The sequence below is a fragment of the Piliocolobus tephrosceles genome, chromosome 1 (assembly GCF_002776525.5).
Source record: "Piliocolobus tephrosceles isolate RC106 chromosome 1, ASM277652v3, whole genome shotgun sequence".
Classification (NCBI taxonomy): domain Eukaryota; kingdom Metazoa; phylum Chordata; class Mammalia; order Primates; family Cercopithecidae; genus Piliocolobus; species Piliocolobus tephrosceles.
In genome coordinates, this window is record NC_045434.1 from 91,494,117 (window position 1) to 91,514,480 (window position 20,364).

The window sequence follows — 20,364 nt, forward strand, 5'->3', positions numbered from 1 at the left end:
CAACCTCTACCTCCTGGGTTCAAGCAATTCGCCTGTCTGTTTCCCAAGAAGCTGGGACTATAGGCGTGTGCCACCAGGCCCAGCTAATTTTTTTTTCTCAGACAGAGTCTCTTGCTCTGTCGCCCAAGCTGGAGTGCAGTAGCACATCTTGGCTCACTGCAATCTCCACCTCCCTGCTTCAAATAATTCTCCTGCCTCAGCCTCCTCAGCAGGTAGGATTACAGGCACCTGCCACCACACCTGGTAAATTTTTCTAGTTTTAGTAGAGATGGGGGTTTCACCATACTGGTCAGGCTGGTCTTGAACTCCTGACCTCAGGTGATCTGCCTGCCTTGGCCTCCCAAATTGCTGGGATTACATGCATGAGCCACCGCTCCAGCCCTAATTTTTGTCTTCTTTAGTAGAGATGTGGTTTCACTATATGTTGGCCAGGCTGGTCTCGAACTCCTGACCTCAGGTGATCCACCTGCCACAGCCTCCCAAAGTGCTGGAGTTACAGGCATGACACACTGCACCTGGCCAAGAGCAACACAATTTCTAACACATAAAGAAAAATACCCAGCCTGGTCCAATATGGTGAAACTCCGTCTCTAATAAAAATACAGGCCGGGCGCAGTGGCTCAAGCCTGTAATCTCAGCACTTTGGGAGGCCGAGGCGGGTGGATCACGAGGTCAGGAGATTGAGACCATCCTGGCTAACATGGTGAAACCCCGTCTCTACTAAAAATACAAAAAACTAGCCGGGCGAGGTGGCAGGCGCCTGTAGTCCCAGCTACTCGGAGGCTGAGGCGGGAGAATGGCGTGAACCCGGGAGGCGGAGCTTGCAGTGAGCCGAGATCGCGCCACTGCACTCCAGCCTGGGCGACACAGCGAGACTCGTCTCAAAACAAACAAACAAACAAACAAAATACAAACAAGTAGCCGGGCGTGGTGGCAGGCGCCTTGTAGTCTCAGCTACTTGGGAGGCTGAGACAGGGAGAAGCTCTTGAACCCGGGAGGCAGAGGTTGTAGTGAGCAGAGATCATGCCACTGCACTCCAGCCTGGGTGACAGAGCCCGACTCCATCTCAAAAAAATAAGAAAAATACAGTGATCCAAGGGCCTATGTGAAATAAAAACTATCTACAACTGAGCAGAATCCCATTCAGATTTTTAGCCCGATGTAAAAAACTATGTGAAAAGAAAAACTCATCCTAAAATTCATATGGCATCTCAAGGAAGCCCAAACAGCCAAAACAATTTTGAAAAAAAAAAAAAAAAAAAAGAACAAAGTCAGACGACTCATTCTTCCTGATTCCAAAACTTACTATGTAACTACAGTAATCAAAACAGTGTGGTAGCCAGGCATAGTGGCACCTGCCTATAATCCCAGCATACTCAGGAGGCTGAGGCAGAAGAACTGCTTGAGCCCAGGAGTTTGAAACCATGCCCGAGTAACATAACAAGAACCTGTCTCTACAGGAAAAAAAAGCTGGGCACCGTGGCTCATGCCTGTAATCCCAGCACCTTGGGACACTGAGGTGGGCAGATCACCTGAGGTCAAGAGTTCGAGACCAGCCTGGCCGACATGGTGAGACCCCATCTCTACTAAAAATACAAAAATTAGCTGGGCGTGGTGGCAAACACCTGTAATCCCAGCTACCAGGGAAGCTGAGACAGGAGAATCGCTTGAAACTCGGAGTCGGAGGTTGCACTGGCCCAAGATCACACCACTGCACTCCAGCCTGGCGACAGAGGGAGATTCCCTTTATAAAAAAAAAAAAGAAAGCGCGCACACACACACACACAAAACAGCGTGGGGCCTGGTGTGGTGGCTCATACCTGTAGTCTCAGCACTTTGAGAGCCAGGAGTGTGGAGGTCACTTGATTCAAGGTCAGGAGTTCAAGATCAGCCTGGTCAATATGGTGAAACCCCGTCTCTACTAAAAATACAAAAATTAACCAGGTGTGGTGACGTGTGCCTGTAGTCCCTGCCACTCAGGGGACGGAAGCAGGACAATCACTTGAACTCGGGAGGCAGAAGTTGCAGTAAGCCGAGACTGCGCCGCTGCACTCCAGCCTGGGTGACAGAGCCAGACTCTGTCTCAACAACAAAAAATTAACACAAAATATTGTTCTGAGTTGCTGTAACACATTTACAGTAATACAAAAATGATACAATACAAAAAGTAAATTTAAAAAATGAGAAAAAACTCAAAATAAATGAAAGACTAAATAGAAGAGCTAAAACTCTTAGATGCTTCATGATGTTGGACTTGACAATGATTTATTAAGACACCAAAAGCACAGGCAAAAAAGGAAAAAAACCAGATTAACAGGAATTCATCAAAATTAAATTTTTTGTGCATCAAAGGACACTATAGAGTGAAAGGGCAACCCACTGAATGAGAATCATATATACGGATAATGGATTAAAATACAGAATATACAAAGAACTCCTACAACTTAGCAACAAAAACAACAATAAAAACCCAATTAAAAACTAAGCAAAGGATTTGAATAGACATTTCTCCAAAGGAAATATACAAATAGCCAATCAGCACCTGAAAAGATGATCAACATCACTAATCTTAGGAAATTACAAATCAAAACCACAATGAGATACTACCTCACATCCACTAGAATTCCTATCCAAAAAAACAAAACAAAAACAAGTGTTGGCAGGGATGTTGAGGGACTAGAACCTTAGTGCATTGCTGACAGAAATGTAAATGATACAGTTACTGTAGAAAACTGTAACAATTACTCAAAATCAGAAGTATCATGATCTAACAATTCCAATTCTGGATATATACCCTATACCCAAAACAATGGAAAACAGGGACTCAAGCAGCTATCTGCCCAGTCATGTTCACAGCAGCCTTGTTTGCAACAGCCAAAGGCAGAAACAATCCAGATATCCACCAACCCATGAATGGATAAACAAAATGAGATATTTACATAAAACAGAATATTATTCAGCCTCAAAAAATGAAATTCTGATATATGCTACAACATGGATAAACCCTGAAGATATTTTTAGTGTAATAAGCCAGACACAAAAGGACAAATGTGGTATGATTCCATTTATATGAAGTACCTGAAGTAGTCAAATTCATAGAAACAAAGTAGAATGGTGACTGCCAGGAGCTGGGGAGAGGGGAGAATGGGAGTTATAGTTCAGTATGTACAAAGTTTCAATTTGGGACGATGAAAAAGTTCTGGAGATTAATGTTGGTGTTGGTTACACAACATCAATGTACTTAATGTCACTAAACTGTATACTTTAAAATGGTAAATTTTTTTTTTTTTTTGAGATGGAGTCTCAGAGTCTGGCTCAGTCACCCAGGCTAGGGTGCAGTGGCGCAAGCTCAGCTCACCGCAACTTCTGCCTCCTGGGTTCAAGCAATTCTCCTGTCTCAGCCTCCTGAGTAGCTGGGACTACAAACGACTGCCACCACACCTGGTTAATTTTTTTTTTTTGAGATGGAGTTTCGCTGTGTCGCCCAGGCTGGAGTGCAGTGGCGTGATCTCAGCTTACTGCAACCTCCACCTCCTGGGTTCAAGTGATTCTGCTGCCTCGGCCTCCCGAGTAGCTGGGATTACAGACATGCACCACCACGTTCAGCTAATTTTTGTATTTTTAGTAGAAACGGGGTTTCACCATGTTGCTCAGGCTGATCTCAAACTCCTGACCACATGATCTGCCCGCCTCAGCCTCCCAAAGTGCTGGGATAACAGGCATAAGCCACCATGCCCAGCCTAAGATCGTAAACTTTATGTTATGTACATTTTAACACACACACACGCATGCACACATCTATGTGCCAGGTTTAGCATTATCTTTTTTACAAGAATGACAGGCTGGGTGCCATGGCTCATGTCTGTAATCTCACCACTTTGGGAGGCTGAGGTGGGAGGACTGCTTGAGCCTAGGAGTTTGAGACTAGCCTGGGCAACACAGCAAGACTCCGTTGCTATACAATTTTAAAAAATGAAAAGTAAAACATGACTAACATTTACTGGATATTTACTATCTGCCAGGCACAGAGAAGTTAAGTAAAAGATCTTGTAACTAACTAAATGGTGGAGCAGAAATTTGAACCCAGGACTTTTTGACTCCAGAAACATACCTTTTTTTTTTTTTTTTTGAGACGGAGTTTCGCTCTTGTTGCCCAGGCTAGAATCCAATGTTGCGATCCCGCAACCTCTGCCTCCCGGGTTCTAGTGATTCTCCTGCCTCAGCCTCCCCAGTAGCTGGGATTACAAGCATGCGTCACCACGCCCGGCTAATTTTATGTTTTTAGTAGAGACAGGGTTTTTCCATATTGGTCAGGCTGGTCTTGAACTCCTGACATCAGGTGATCCGCCCGCGTGGCCCTCCCAAAGTGCTGGAATTACAGGCGTGAGCCACCACACCTGGCCTAGAAACATACTTCAAAAAAAAAAAAAAGAAAGAAACAAGGTTGTGTTCTATCCCCATGGCTGAAGTGCAGTACAATCCTAGGTCACTGCAGCCTCTAACTCCTAAGCTCAAGCAATTCTCCTGCCTTGGCCTCCCAAAGTGCTTTGGACATGGATTACATCTCAGCACTTTAGGAGACTGAAGTAGGAGGACTGCTTGAGACTAAGAGTCCGAGATCTGCCTAGACAACACAGCAAGATTCCCATCCCCACAAAATTTATTTTAAAAATTAGCCGGGTAGAGTGGCACGTGCCTGCGGTCTCAGCTACTTGGGAGACTAAGGCGCAAGGATCACTTGAGCCCAGGAAGTGAGGGCTGTAGTGAGCCTTGATCCCCCAACTACATTCCAGCCTGGGCAAGAGAGCAAAATCTTGTCTAATTTTTTTTTTTTTTTTTTGGATGGAGTCTTGCTCTGTTGCCCAGGCTGGAGTGCAGCAGCACAATCTGGGCTCACTGCAACCTCTGCCTCCCGGGTTCATGCCATTCTCCTGCCTCAGCCTCCCGAGTTGCTGGGACTACAGACACCCGCCACCATGCCCAGATAATTTTTTGTATTCTTAGTAGAGATGGGGTTTCACCGTGGTCTTGATCTCCTGACCTCATGATCCACCCGCCTCGGCCTCCCAAAGTGCTGGGATTACAGGCGTGAGCCACCATGCCCGGCCATATTAAAAATAATTTTTAAGGCTGGGCACGACGGCTCATGCCTGTAATCCCAGCACTCTGGGAAGCCAACGCAGGCAGATCACAAGTTAAAGAGATCAAGACCATCCTGGTCAACATGGTGAAACCTGTCTCTATTAAAAATACATGGGGCCAGGCACGGTGGCTCAAGCCTGTAATCTCAGCACTTTGGGAGGCCGAGGCGGGCGGATCACGAGGTCAGGAGATCGAGACCATCCTGGCTAACACGGTGAAACCCCGTCTCTACTAAAAAATACAAAAAACTAGCCGGGCGAGGTGGCCAGCGCCTGTAGTCCCAGCTACTCCGGAGGCTGAGGCAGGAGAATGGCGTAAACCCGGGAGGCGGAGCTTGCAGTGAGCTGAGATCTGGCCACTGCACTCCAGCCTGGGCAACAGAGCGAGACTCTGTCTCAAAAATAAAAAATAAAAAAATAAAAAATAAAAATACACAATTTGGCCAGCCGTGGTGGTTCACGCCTGTAATCCCAGAACTTTGGAAGACCAAGGTGGGTGGATCACAAGGTCAGGAGCTCGAGACCAGCCTGGCCAATATGGTGAAACTCCGCATTTACTAAAAATACAAATAAAAAAAGAAAACAAATTAGCTGGGTGTGGTGGCACGCTCCTGTAATCTCAGTTACTTGGGAGGCTAAGGCAGGAGAATTGCTTGAACCTGGGAGGCAGAGGTTGCAGTTAGCCGAGATCATGCCACTGCACTCCAGCCTCGGCAACAGAGCAAGACTCCAAAAAAAAAAATTAGCTGGGCCTGGTGGCGCATGCCTGTAGTTCCAGCTACTTGGGATGCTGAGGCAGAACTGCTTGAACCCAAGAGGCGGAGTTTGTAGTGAGCTAAGACTGTGCCACGTTGTACTCCAGCCTGGTGACAGTGAGACTCCGTCTCAAAATAATAATAATAATAAATTTTTAAAAGTAATGTCGGCCGGGCGCGGTGGCTCAAGCCTGTAATCCCAGCACTTTGGGAGGCCGAGACGGGCGGATCACAAGGTCAGGAGATCGAGACCATCCTGGCTAACATGGTGAAACCCCGTCTCTACTAAAAATACAAAAAACTAGCCGGGCGAGGTGGCGGGCGCCTGTAGTCCCAGCTACTCGGGAGGCTGAGGCAGGAGAATGGCGTAAACCCAGGAGGCGGAGCTTGCAGTGAGCTGAGATCCGGCCACTGCACTCCAGCCTGGGCGACAGAGCGAGACTCCGTCTCACAAAAAAAAAAAAAAAAAAAAAAGTAATGTCGTATGTATAGATATGTAAGCTTTCTAAAATACTGCCTAAAAATAAACAAGGAATTCATGGTGAATTGGTAAGCTACTAGTGATTTTCACACACAGGTTAGAAGACCACTTGCCAAGTATGTATATTCCCCAACTTACAATGGCTCAACTTAAAATTTTTCGACTTTACGATGGTGTGAAGGTGATACACATTTGGTAGAAACTGTACTTCAAATACACATTCAACCATTCTGGCTTACACTTTTGGCATAATATTCAATAAATTATATGAGATAGCCAATACTTTATTATAAAATAGGCTTTGGGCTGGGCACAGTGGCTCATCCCTGTAATCCCAGCACTTTGGGAGGCCAAGGTGGGTGGATTAGCTGAGGTCAGGAGTTCAAGACCAGCCTGGCCAACATGGTGAATTCCCATCTCTACTAAAAATACAAAAATTAGTCGGACGTGGTGGCAGGCACCTGTAATTCCAGCTACTCAGGAGGCTGACGCAAAGAATCACTTGAACCCAGGAGGCAGAGGTTGCAGTGAGTTGAGACTGCGCCACTGTGCTCCAGCCTGGGTGATAGAGCAAGACTCTGTCTCTAAATAAATAAATAAATAAAATAGGCTTTGTATTAGATAATTTTGTCCAATTGTAAGCTAATGTAAGCATTTTGAACACATGTAAGGTAGGCTAAGCTAAGCTATGATGTTTAGCAGGTTAGTTGTATTAAATGCATTTTTGACTTAGGCTATTTTCAACCTACAATAAGTTTACAGGGACATAACCTCATCATAAATCAAGGAGCATCTGTATACAGTACAATAAAAGGTGTTCCCTACAGGTGAGAAGGTAGACAAATATCTCTCTCTCTTTTTTTTTTTTTTTTTTTTGAGACGGAGTCTCGCTCTGTGGCCCAGGCTGGAGTGCAGTGGCCGGATCTCAGCTCACTACAAGCTCCACCTCCCGGGTTTACGCCATTCTCCTGCCTCAGCCTCCCGAGTAGCTGGGACTACAGGCGCCCGTCACCTCGCCCGGCTAGTTTTTTGTATTTTTTTAGTAGAGACGGGGTTTCACCGTGTTAGCCAGGATGGTCTCGATCTTCTGACCTCGTGATCCGCCCGTCTCGGCCTCCCAAAGTGCTGGGATTACAGGCTTGAGCCACCGCGTCCGGCCCCGAGAAATATATCTCTAAAATATTTCGATTCATAGAAACTTTAAGAGTATCAGTGAGAAATTGAAGCATATTCTCTGGAACACAGATGTTCCAGGGAATAAAGTGAAAAAAGAGCAAAAGTTATTCTAGTTTAACAAAAGGAGGAAAGCTTTTAAGAAATTAAATGAAAAATATCCACTAAGAGTACCACCATAGGCCGGGCGCGGTGGCTCAAGCCTGTAATCCCAGCACTTTGGGAGGCTGAGACGGGCGGATCACGAGGTCAGAAGATCGAGACCATCCTGGCTAACATGGTGAAACCCCGTCTCTACTAAAAAATACAAAAAACTAGCCGGGCGAGGTGGCGGGCACCTGTAGTCCCAGCTACTCGGGAGGCTGAGGCAGGAGAACGGCGTAAACCCGGGAGGTGGAGCTTGCAGTGAGCTGAGATCCGGCCACAGCGCTCCAACCCGGGCAACAGAGCGAGACTCCGTCTCAAAAAAAAAAAAAAAAAGAGTACCACCATACTATTTTCTCATATCCAGCCACAAAAATTCAATTTATACACAACACTGAGAATGTTTTTTATTTTTAAAGAAAAAGAGCAAGAGGAGAGAATGAAAGATACACATACACACAAATCAACAAAGTCTTCACAACACCCAACAAAAGAGCTAATGTGACAGAGTTTAGGCATCTCATTAAAGATTTACTAAGCAATGCATCAACAAAAATTAACAACAAAATTGAAAATGCATAACTTCCGGGCTGGGTGTGGTGGCTCATGCCTGTAATCCCAGCACTTTGGGAGGCCGAGGCGGGTGGATCGCCTGAGGTCAGGAGTTCGTGACCAGCCTGGCCAACATGGTAAAACCCCATCTCTACTAAAAATACAAAAAATTAGCTGGGCATGGTGGCAGGCGCATGTAATCCCAGCTACTTGGGAGGCTGAGGTGGGAGAATCACTTGAACCCAGGAGGCAGAGGTTGTAGTGAGGCGAGATTATGCCATTGCACTCCAGCCTGGGCAACAAGAGCGAAACTCTATCTCAAAAAAAAAAAAAAGCCAACTTCCAAAGTCTTCTTCACTTAATTCATAAACCTATAAAATAATGGGTAAAAATCTCACTGTCCTCCTCTAATACCTTCCTGCACCATAACAGTATCCTTTATTCATCAGTTCTTTTATACCCTCAATACAACTGAATCTAGAACATAGCACAAAAGTCACACATAAACTACATTGTAATTTTTGTACTTTGATACAACTTTATCATATTCTATTTTACTCTCCCTGTAATTATCAAGTATTCAGTGAGCCAGAATAGAAGGGCTAACTTGGAAATTAAAAATGCCCAGATTCTAACTTTAGTTATACTCTTTGGTGGTATCTACTACAATATATTTGACAAAATTAGGAACTTACAGTATAATATTACGTAGATTTAAAGGCTTTCATGGTACAAAGTCATGCAACAATCAAAATGTTCATAAAGGGTGGTACCTATGTATGTAAATTCATGAGTTCTCCAAAAAAAATGAAGAAATGTTTTTCTTCACCAGCTCAATTACTATCCTCCTGGGAATGCACTGAAGGTGAAGGCTAAGTTGGTTGAACAGAAGGTGAAGGCTAAACTGGTTGAAGGCTAAGCTGGTTGACACAGCAAGAATCCGTCTCAAAACAAATAAATAAGCAAAACTTTCAAATTCTCTATACATTCAGGTGAGAAACTGAGAATTCATTACTATCTGAATTATAAAATAAGAGAATGACACAGTAACACGTAAATTTATGCACGGACACTTATTAAAGGCCAAACTGTAGTACACAGAAAGAATGTCATGCTATTCACATCAAATTTCACAGAACCTAACGGCGAACCTATACTTCAAAGGTCTTCTGGCCAACTTATCCGTGGCAGTAGCAATACATATGACCAACTGTTTCAATTCTTTTGATAGCAACACATCAACCTAGCCACATAATTGTTAAAGAGTGATTGGAAAATGTTACCCTGTTGAGGAAATCTCTTCAATTTATTTACTGGTAAATTAAAAGTTCACACTGCTAGATAAAAAGTTTGGAATCTAGCAGTGAACATCATTCAGATAACCTTTATGCCTTTATAAGACAGGACAGGCTGGGCACAGTGGCTCACACTTGTAATTCCAGCACTTTGGGAGGTGGAGGCAGGGGGATCACCTGAGGTCAGGAGTTCGAGACCAGCCTGGCCAACATGGTGAAACCCTGTCTCTATGGTTAGATGAAAGGCAGTGGCATCAGCTCAGTTACAACTGTCCTCCTGGGAATGCACTGAAGGTGAAGGCTGAGTTGGTTGAACTGCAACATTTGCCTTCGAATTCATGGAGGAAAAATGGCAGCCCTCATATCACTGATGTTTCTAAAAGATATCTGGCCTAAGCTGGGCGCAGTCGCTCATGCCTGTAATCCCAGCACTTTGGGAGGCCGAGGCAGGCAGATCACGAGGTCAGGAGATCAAGACTATGCTGGCTAACACAGTGAAACCCCGTCTCTATTAAAAATACAAAAAAAATTAGCCAGGCGTGGTGGCAGGCGCCTGTAGTCCCAGCTAGCCGGGAGGCTGAGGCAGGAGAACGGCGTGAACCCGGGAGGCAGAGTTTCCAGTGAGCCGAGCTGGTGCCACTGCACTCCAGCCTGGACAACAGAGCAAGACTCTATCTCAAAAAAAATAAATAAGTAAGAAGGAGAAGAAAAAAAACGAGTCAAGAGTTACAAGGGGCCGGGCGCAGTGACTCACGTCTGTAATCCCACCACTCCAGGAGGCCAAGGCAGGGGGAATCACAAGGTCAGGAGTTTGAGACCAGTCTGGCCAACACGGTCAAATCCCGACTCTACTAAAAATACAAAAATTAGCTGGGCATGGCGACAGGCACCTGTAATCCCAGCTACTCAGGAGGCTGAGGTAGGAGAATCATTTGAACCCAGGAGGCAGAGGTTGCAGTGAGCCGAGATCGCGCCATTGCACTCTAGCCCCCAGACTCCATCTCAAAAAAACAACAAAAAAAAGAGTTGTGAGGAAAGCTCAACTTGTGTAGACACATAATGATTAAAAATAATAACAGTGCTTTACAGTTTATAAAGTACCTTAACATGCATTACCTTATTTGACTGACAAAGAAACTTAGCAAAATAAATAAAGCAGTTACTGATCCTAATTTTTAAGATGAGGAAACTAAGGCTCAGAGACTTCAAGTGATTCAACCAAGGTCACACAGATGGTAAATGGCAGAACCAAGGCTCCAACCTTGTTCTGTTCCCAGAATATAACAGAAGGGGGATTTCTAAATTTATGCTGTATTTTCTAAACCCATAGGAGTATTTATTCAGCAAATATTTTAAAATATTTTTTAGGTGGCAGACACCATGCTAGGCAATGGAAATACAACAGTAAAAAGACACAGCAAGGTTGGGTGCAGTGGTTCACACCTGTAATCCCAACACCTTAGGAGGCCAAGGTGGGAGGACTACTTGAGGCCAGGAGTTCGAGACCAGACTGGGCAACACAGGGAGGCCCCATCCCTACAAAAAATTTAAAAATTAGGCTTGGAGTCTCAACTACTCAGGAAGCTGAGGCAGGACTGCTTGAGCTCTGGGAGTTCAAGGTTACACTAAACTATGACGGTGCGATTGCACTCCAATCTGGGCAATAGAGCAAAGCTGCGTCTCAAAAGAAAAAAAAAAAACGGCCGGGCGCAGTGGCTCAAGCCTGTAATCCCAGCACTTTGGGAGGCCGAGACGGGCGGATCACGAGGTCAGGAGTTCGAGACCATCCTGGCTAACACGGTGAAACCCCGTCTCTACTAAAAAATACAAAAAGCTAGCCGGGCAAGGTGGCTGGTGCCTGTAGTCCCAGCTACTAGGGAGGCTGAGGCAGGAGAATGGCGTAAACCCGGGAGGCAGAGCTTGCAGTGAGCTGAGATCCAGCCACTGCACTCCAGCCCAGGCGACAGAGCGAGACTCCGTCACAAAAAAAAGAAAAAAAAAAGAAAAAAAAAAAAAGGCCAGAACAGTGGCTCACACCTGTAATCCCAACACTTTGGGAGGCCAAGGCAGGAAGATCTCCTAAGGTCAGGAGTTCGAGACCAGCCCGGACAACATGAACAATATGGTGAAATCCCATCATCTCCACTAAAAACTACAAAAAATTAGCTGGGCATGGCAGCAGGCACCTGTAATCCCAGCTACTTGGGAGGCTGAGGCAGGAGAATCGCATGAACCCAGAAGGCGGAGGTTGCACTGAGCTGAGATCGCATCATTGCACTCCAGCCTGGGTGACAGAGCAAAACTCTGTCCCCCCCCAAAAAATAAATAAAATAAAATAAAATAAAAAGGCCAGGCACGGTGGCTCATGCCTGTAATCCTAGCACTTTGGGAGGCCGAGTCAGGCGGATCACAAGGTCAAGAGATCAAGACCAGCCTGGCCAATGTTGTGAAACCCCGTCTCTACTAAAAATACAAAAATTAGCTGGGCGCAGTGGTGTGCTTGTAGTCCCAGCTACTCAGGAGGCTAGGGCAGGAGAATCACTTGAACCCGGGCAGTGGCAGATGCAGCGAGTCAAGATCGAACCATTGCACTCCAGCCTGGGTGACAGAGCAAGACTCCATTTCAAAAAATAAATAAAAATAAAATTAATAAAAATTATAAAGAGAGCAAAGAAGAAAATGTATCTAAGTCTCTTTGGGCAAGTCAGGGAAGGTTTCCCAGAAGAAGTGGCATTTTTTATGAGATTTAGAAGCCACCTGTAACTAAAAGAACAGTATTTCACAAATTAGCTGGGCAAAGTGGCACAGGCCTATAGTCCCAGCTACTGAGGCTGAGGTAGGAGGATCATTTGAACTCAGGAGGTGGAAGCTGCAGTGAGCTGAAATCATGCCACTGTGCTCCATGGAGCCTGGGCAACAGAGCCAGATCTTGTCTGAAAAAAACAACCAAACAAACAAAAAAAGAAACCACTAAAATTTGCTCACACATTAACTATAAGGTACAGAAAAAAGGCTGGATAGGAAGGCAAACACCAATATCATAAAGGGCCTTGAATACCATTCAAAGTTTAAATTTCAATCGTTTAATAACTGGAAACTACTGAATACTTTTAAGATGAGGAGAATAGAATAATCAGTAAGCGTTAGACTATTTTGAAGACACGATGATAGAGAGTTTACAAGAGAATAAGACGGCCGGGTGCAGTGGTTCACTCCTATAATCCCAGTACTTTGGGAGGCCCACATGGGCGGATCACTTGAGGTCAGGAGTTTGAGACCAGCCTGGGCAACATGGTGAAACCTTGTCTCAACGAAAAATACAAAAATTATCTGGGTGTAGTGGCAGACACCTATAATCCCAGCTACTCGGGAGGCTGAAGCAGAAGAATCACTTGAACCCAGGAGGTGGAGGTTGCAGTGAGCTAAGATTGCACCACTGCACTCCAGCAACAAAGATTCCACCTCAAGAAAAAAAAAAAGAAAAAGAGAGTAAGACTATAAACAGAGCTGTAAGAGATCAAGGCAATATCCCAAAATAAGAGCTGTTGAATGAGAACAGCAATGGAGACACAGAAGAAGCTACAGATTCAGAAATATTTAGAAAGTAACAGGTAAGACAAAAGTGACGATGATGCTCACATTTCTGGTTTAGATGACTCAATGAATCACAGGAAAGAGATGATGTTGGAAATGAGTTTGAGTACCAACCTGATACAAAGGTAGATATGTCTAGCACACAGGAGACAACTGGAAACAAAGGGCTTGAGTTTAGGAGAGAAATGACAATATATTGAATACATATGAAGATTTTTTCCAATAATCAAATGTATTTTACCATTTTAATGGAAAGGCAATAATTTCACCATTATTTGCATTATGCTTTATAGTTCACCAAACATTTTATGCTTATATTTCATACTTTTGTTACAAACAAACATGAGATTAGTATGACAGGTTATTTCTCCTCCTATTGAATTAACAAACTTTCATTTGTTTATTTATTTATTTTTGAGACAGAGTCTCACTCTGTTGCCCAGGTTGGAGTGCAAAGGGACGATCTTGGATCACTGCAACCTCCGCCTCCCAGGTTCAAGAAATTCTCTGCCTCAGCCTCCTGAGTAGCTGGGATCACAGGTGCCCGCCACCATGTCCGGCTAATTTTTGTATTTTGAGTAGAGATGGGGTTTTACCATCTTGGCCAGGCTGGTCTGGAACTCCTGACATCGTGATCTACCAGCCTCGGCCTCCCAAAGTGCTGGGATTTCAGGTGTGAGCCACCGTGCCCGGCCTTTTTTTTTTTTTTTTTTTTGAAACTGAGTCTCACGCTATCACCCAGGCTGGAATGCAATGGTGCAATCTCAGCTCACTGCAACCTCCACCTCCAGATTTCAAGCTATTCTCCTGCCTCGGCCTCCCAAGCAGCTGGGATTACAGGTGCCCGCCATCACACCCAGCTAGTTTTTGTATTTTTAGTAAACACGGGGTTTCATCATGTTGGCCAGGCTGGTCTCGAACTCCTGACCTCATGTGATCCGCCAGCCTCAGCCTCCCAAAGTGCTACAATTACAGGCATGAGCCACCAACCCCAGCCAACACACATTTATTATTAACTACATGCCAGGCACTGTAGTAGGCACTAAACAAATTACCAAAACAAATCCATGCCTTCTAAGACTTACAACATAGAAAGAGAACCAACAGGCAATACATGTAACAAATAAATGTATTATAAAGGTGTAAGTGCTATGAAAAAGAAAATAGAGCAGGGAAGGATAATTAAGCATGAGGGATGGGGACTGACAATACAATTTTAAAGAGAGGAAGGATAAGACTTCATTAAAAAGGTGACATTTAAGCAAAGACGTTAAGGAGGTGACGCAATCAGCCATTCTCTGTGGGGAAACCTAGCTGTTTTCCCACTGAAAGGAACCACTTGGTCTTAGGAACCTGCAAAGGTTCTAAGATAAAGAGTATGACTGATCAGCATTCAAGAAACAAGTCAGTGTGGCTGGAATGGAGAGATCAAGAGGGAAGACGACAGCCGATCAAAAATGGAAGAGGGTGGGGAGGGCAAACCATGTAAAACCTTAAAGGCTATTGCAAGGACTGGCATCACTCTGCAAGAAATGGGAATTCAAAAATTAGTAGCCTTACCCAAAGTCAGTTAGCTAATAAACTACAAAGCTAGAATTCAACCCCGGACTTCAAGGCTCTCCACAACCTGTGTTCCACTAGTCCAATCTGCAACATATTAGCTTACCCCCTCTCTTCCAGCAAGTTTGAATTTAAATACTCTCGAAATGCTAACATTATAAAAATCTTCTGGGTAAGAGATGCACAAGCCTTCCAGTTAGTATTTGCAATCCTTCACAATTATAATGAGAATTTATTAATCCTGGCGTCTAATCTAAATCCTACTAACATTCCAGCATATATTTTTAAAGATTATAAATTCCACCTTCCTTTGAAATGAGACAAGCCCAAGAAAGCTTTGATCAGGAGATTTAACCTGAATTATTTTTTTAAATGGATACCAAGGCCGGGCGTAGTGGGCATAGTGGCTCCATGCCTATAATCCCAGCACTCTGGGAGGCTGAGGTCGGCAGATCACCTGAGGTCAGAAGTTCGAGACCAGCCTGGCCAACATGGTGAAACCTTGTCTCTACTAAAAATACAAAAATTAGCCAGGCACGGTGATAGGTGACTAATCCCAGCTACTTGGGAAGCTGAGGCAGGAGAATTGTTTGAACCCGGGAGGCAGAGGTTGCAGTGAGCTGAGATCACGCCACTGCACTCCAGCCTGGGCAACGAGAGCGAAATTCCATCTCAAAAAATATAAAATAAAATAAAAATAAATAAAATAAAAATAAATAAAATGGAACTAGCCAGATGTGAAAAACAGTAAGAGAATGGCCCAGGAATACGGAATTGCTATAATTTCCCTTAATTTCTTTAGCAGTTTACTAGTTAATATTAATAACAATTAAGTTCACACATTGTCAAAGATGCTTCTGCAGTTACTATGATTTGAGGTCTGGATTTGACCACTTCATATCTCAAAAGTAACAAATGATGTGTTCTTAGTACTCTGCTGCTTTTGGTACTATAACCCAAAACTGTTGATAGTTTCTTGTCAGCTGATGGCAACTTAGGTAAATGGCAAAGGTAAGGGGGGTTTTGTGAAAGACAGCAAACATTACCAAGCCACAATCTAAATACCTCAGACAGGTTAAGCCCTAATGACCCTGGGTCACTCCCTTCGTACTGGATGAATTCAAGCTATATAGGAATATTTCAAATATCCACAAGGGAGAAGATAAAAGATGGAACATGAGGAGGGGTCTGTTTCAAATCAGACCTACTCTTCAGAGGTTTTCATCACTGTTACACAAAGAAAGGAGGTTCCTGCTTCAAGGATTCTGAAGCCACCAAAATCCCCAACCTGGACCTATAGAAAAAGTTTCACAGAGATTACTGAGGATAAACCAAACAATATGGCTAATAGAAGATTCACCACAAAATCCAGCCATTTTAACAGAAACTGAACTTCCTTATATATCTTTTCCTAGGCTTAGCCAACAGTAGGAGAACTGCAACTCTGTGTCGTATCGTCTGATAGGTTGGATTTTTTTCCCCAAACAAGAGGTGGACAGTTTTATGCCAGGACTAGATTTACAGTCAATCTGGGTGTGTGTCTTTACTTTTTCTTTCCCTCCAAACTACCTCAGAAAATGTCTGGCTACTGTGCCTTGATATGTAATAATGCACGGCTTTAAGTACTGCAAAGGTCTGGAAAAGAAAGTCCCTCAGTCCCACTTATGGCTCAAATCTTACGATTTCTCTAGCAGTTGTTTTAATCAACCAAAGCTGGTTGGCTTTTCTCAATGAGCCAAACAACATGAGCCTTCTAAGCTAAGTGCAGAGGGGCTGCTTGTCAGCATGACTCCCAATGGGGTGGCTAACATGGAATACGCGCCAGAGTCTAGAAATCAGGACAGCACAGCCGCTGTTTTCCCCCACATGCACCTCCAGTTTGGTGGGTGGGGGAGGAAAGGAAGGAAGAATCAGTAAATTGAAACAAGAGGGCACGCTTTACATGAAACATACAAGACTCACTGCTTAAAGGTGAGATGAATTCAGAGGTCTCAACACATTATTAGGATACCTTCACTGACACAATGATCCCCAAAATTCAACCTAGAGGTCCAGCCTTGCCCGTCTGGCAAAAAAAAAAAAAGGGGAGGAGCAGGCGAACCCCCAAAATGGGGGACAGCATACAAGCTTCTGAAAGTACTTTAAGGTTGTGAGGCTCAGAACAAATTCCTTACACTTCCCTCTGTCACCACCCTGTGGCCCTATGCTAAGCACAGCAGTAAAAGTTACTGACAGAATTTAGATTTGAAGGGCTGATCAGGGAACCTGGTTAACAATGTTCCTAGAAAATTATCTGAATGCAGCCTATACTCAGACCCTACTCGGACTGCCTCTAAACAGGAAGTTAACAGACATCACATACGGTCAGGGAAGGCAAACCACAGTGTTATAAAGATGGATGCTGCTGTCAACTACAAATCACTCTCACCTCATGGAGGGTGTTCTCAAGTAAGGAATAATAGGTAGGACATAAGTTTGTAAGCCTCACCTCTACTCAAACTGGGTCACTCAGCCTATAGATTCAGCCTTCTGATTCCTGCTGATTAGTACTTTTCTACCTTGTTCCATGATGACTATCACTGCCACTGGACTAAAAAACTCTATTCCCCTAAAAAGTGAAGACAGCCCTACCATCAACTAGTTATTCATATAAGCTATCTGCTTATGTGAATCCGATCCCTGACCCAAACAGCCATTCCCAAATAGCTATTTGATCCATTCCCAAATAGCCAGGGACTAGGTATCAGTCACAAAAAAAGCAGCACGATCCAACAAGTGTGGGCCTTCCCTCAAAATATACAGAACCCCTCCACAGCACCTCCAGAAGTGGCCTCCTTCTCAACTAAGTACTGACAGAACTACTACTCTAGGACGATACTTGAAAGACAGCTCCAGCACCAAAAATAAGAATCCAAGTTGTTATCAGACTGCAAAGAAGAGTTCAGGTCAGCATACCAAATAAAGAGCAATAAAGATAGCACTAAACTCTCAAACAGGATAATCACCAACAACATATAGACACCATGCTGCTGCCAGAAAACATCAAAGTCACCTGCGCTAGGAGGAGACTAGATGGCTGTAGAATAGAGATGGGAGGGAAGCTTGTTTTTCACTTTGTACCACCACATGCATACTTTTCTACTCAAATTATAAATTTTTAGAAAAAATATCCCAAAAACTACAAAAGCATCAGCTCTTCTCCAACACAGATCTGTTAAACCTGTTTTAATTCCCTCAGCTAGAAGTCCAAATCCCTCTTTTGCAGTCTGGCCTGAAAACACTGCCCTTGCCTTTTGCTAAAATATATTAAGTATCCCCCCATCTCTCTCTCTCTCACACACACACAGACACACACACACGCCCTCCAAATAAGCGTTTATCAGAAATGAGAAAACTGGTTCTCAGGAGGCTACCTGATTCTTCAGGGGACAACAGAGAAAAAGGTTGCTAGCTAGCTCAGTTAGCATCCGCATGCCACCCACCACCAAGCCTCCATCTCCACCTCACTGCCAGCCCTATGAGCTAACATCTTGTGTTTGGAAGTTGATGCTGGGGAAGAATCCAAAGAGGCTCTCATACCTTTATGAAAGGGGAAAGCTGTACCGGGCGCGCGAATGGCACCTAAACCTCTGCACTCGCAGGAGTGGCTCGCTCCTCAGTGTAATTGAGAGCAGGGAGGCCAAAAGTACTCTAAGTCTCGGTTTGGTTAGGGAAGGGTAAGTTCCACCGCCCCTCAGGAACTGAACTGGAAAACAGATCCAGTGTGTCCCACAAGCCCAGTCGCTGTGGAAGCTAAGTGCCCACACAGGCTGAGACAATTCTCTTCTACGGGAGGGCGAGGGAACGGTGGACGACGAAATAAAGGGGTAAGGTTCTGCGCTCCTGATCCCTTTCCCTAAATAAAGATAATTATCTGGTGCTTCCTTCACCCTTAGATTCCCCATTTGTCCCATTCGCCCGCAAACACAAGACTGAGAGCAGGGAGCGGCCCCCGCACCCTGAGGGCACCACTGGGGGTGGAGAGAGTTAAAAAAAAAAAAAGGGGGGGGCGCGCTAGAGAGGAAAGGAGGGGAGCATGGCGGGCATGAGGCAGGGAGTGAAAGCGGGGATGGCGGGGGAAACGGGGAGTGAGGGAGGGGAGAAAGAGTACAAGGAGACGAAATGAAGGGACACGAGCTGGGGGTGCGCGAGGCCGAAGTGAAAGACCGGGTCGCGCGCGCGGAGGGGGGAGAGGATGAGGTGAAGAGGGAGCGCGAGGCGGGGGCGCGCCGTGCCGGGGTGGGGGGAGGGGGACGCAAGGCGGGGGCGCGCGGGCGGGCGTCGGCTCGCGGGCGCTTCCCCTCCCCCCGCCCCTCCACCTTTCCCTTCCCCCACCTCCGCCACCACTGCCTCCTCCCAGCCTCCTTCCCTTCCTCGCTCCTCACCGCCCCCGGGCGGGCGGGCGGCCAGGCTGGCCTAGGCCAAAGCTCCTCACCTGGCGGTGGCGGTGTAACTCCCGGCTAGCTCGCCTCCTCAGGCAGCGGCGGAGGCGTCGAAAAAGGAAAAGGCGACGGCACAGGGGGATCCAGACCCCGCTGACGGGACTAGGGACGGGGGTGGGGGAGGGGGGCGGGCCGGACCGGGGCGGGCGGGCGGAGCAGACACTGCGGTACAGACGGGGGCAGCGGCGGCGGCGGCGGCTGCACCGGCGGCGGCGGCACCACACAAACAAGGACGCTGATTGGGCAGCTGCCAAGCGCCTCGGCTCCGCCTTACCCACACGCCACGACGCCCATTGGGCGACCTAAGCCGGCCACCCCGCCCTCATCTTCTCGGCCATGCCAGTAGAAGATTAGATGCCGGGACTTCACCCCACCCTTGAAGAATGAGTGGCCGGAGAAGTGATGATTGGCGTGCTTAAAACCCAACCATAAACGGAGGAGGGGGGGATGGTCTAGCGGGGGCGCGTTAATGGGTACCTCGGCCAGTCCCAGACACATCCGGGTCTTCGACAGCCCATTAAGTGTCGGGGGTCAAAAAATCGCTTCAGGCTGCAACTTTACCTTAGAGACGTTTTGGTCCCCAGGCAGCCGCCGTACCCCAGTCTCTCCAAACCGGGATTCCCCTTTGGCCAGCTCTCATTCTTTCAATTCTAAAGATGGAGACTGGCGAACGGCGCTGGGGTCTGAGGTGGGCGGTGTTTCGTCGCGACAGAATCTAGGAAATTTCACGATAGAACTAGCTTTAGGCGTTTGGGCCTTGCCGTCTTTTTGGGGTGTGGCCTGTCTCCGTCTGCCAAAGGCTTTGAGCTTCCTGGTGTTCATCGTACCTCCGCTTGGTGCTGTCGTGACTAAACCACGACAACAGGGGAAAAAAAAAAAAGGCAGCTAGCCAAGTTGCTGAGGAATTACGGTGTGCAGAGCCCTCGCAGCTCCTTCTCTTGGGAACTCCTGGTCTAGTTAGGTTCTCAGCGAGGAAACAGCCTCCCACCCCGCCCGATTCCACCTAATCAACTCAGGGGCCAGCTCCTCTTGCTGGCCTCCCTCCTTCCACGGAGCAGTTAGGCCCTCCTAAACTCAGCGTTTCTGGAGCATCTTGAGGATAGGGACCAAGTAAGAGAGTCCGGGTGTTGAGGTTATGATAGTAGCTAACGTTTTCGGAAAGAGACTGTGTCAGGCTCTGTGCTAAGA

At 45.9% G+C, this 20,364-nt stretch overlaps 1 protein-coding gene across 2 annotated transcripts in view; it reads right to left on the reverse strand.

The window, feature by feature from the left end:
* Window positions 1-19,413, reverse strand: part of GATAD2B (GATA zinc finger domain containing 2B) — a 124,245-nt gene extending 104,832 nt beyond the window's left edge. For both annotated transcript variants that reach the window (XM_023213809.3, XM_023213808.3), the window contains exon 1: window positions 19,170-19,413. The gene's annotated coding sequence lies outside the window, so the exon portion shown is untranslated. The remainder of the gene's footprint in view (window positions 1-19,169) is intronic.
* Window positions 19,414-20,364: the final 951 nt, after the last annotated feature.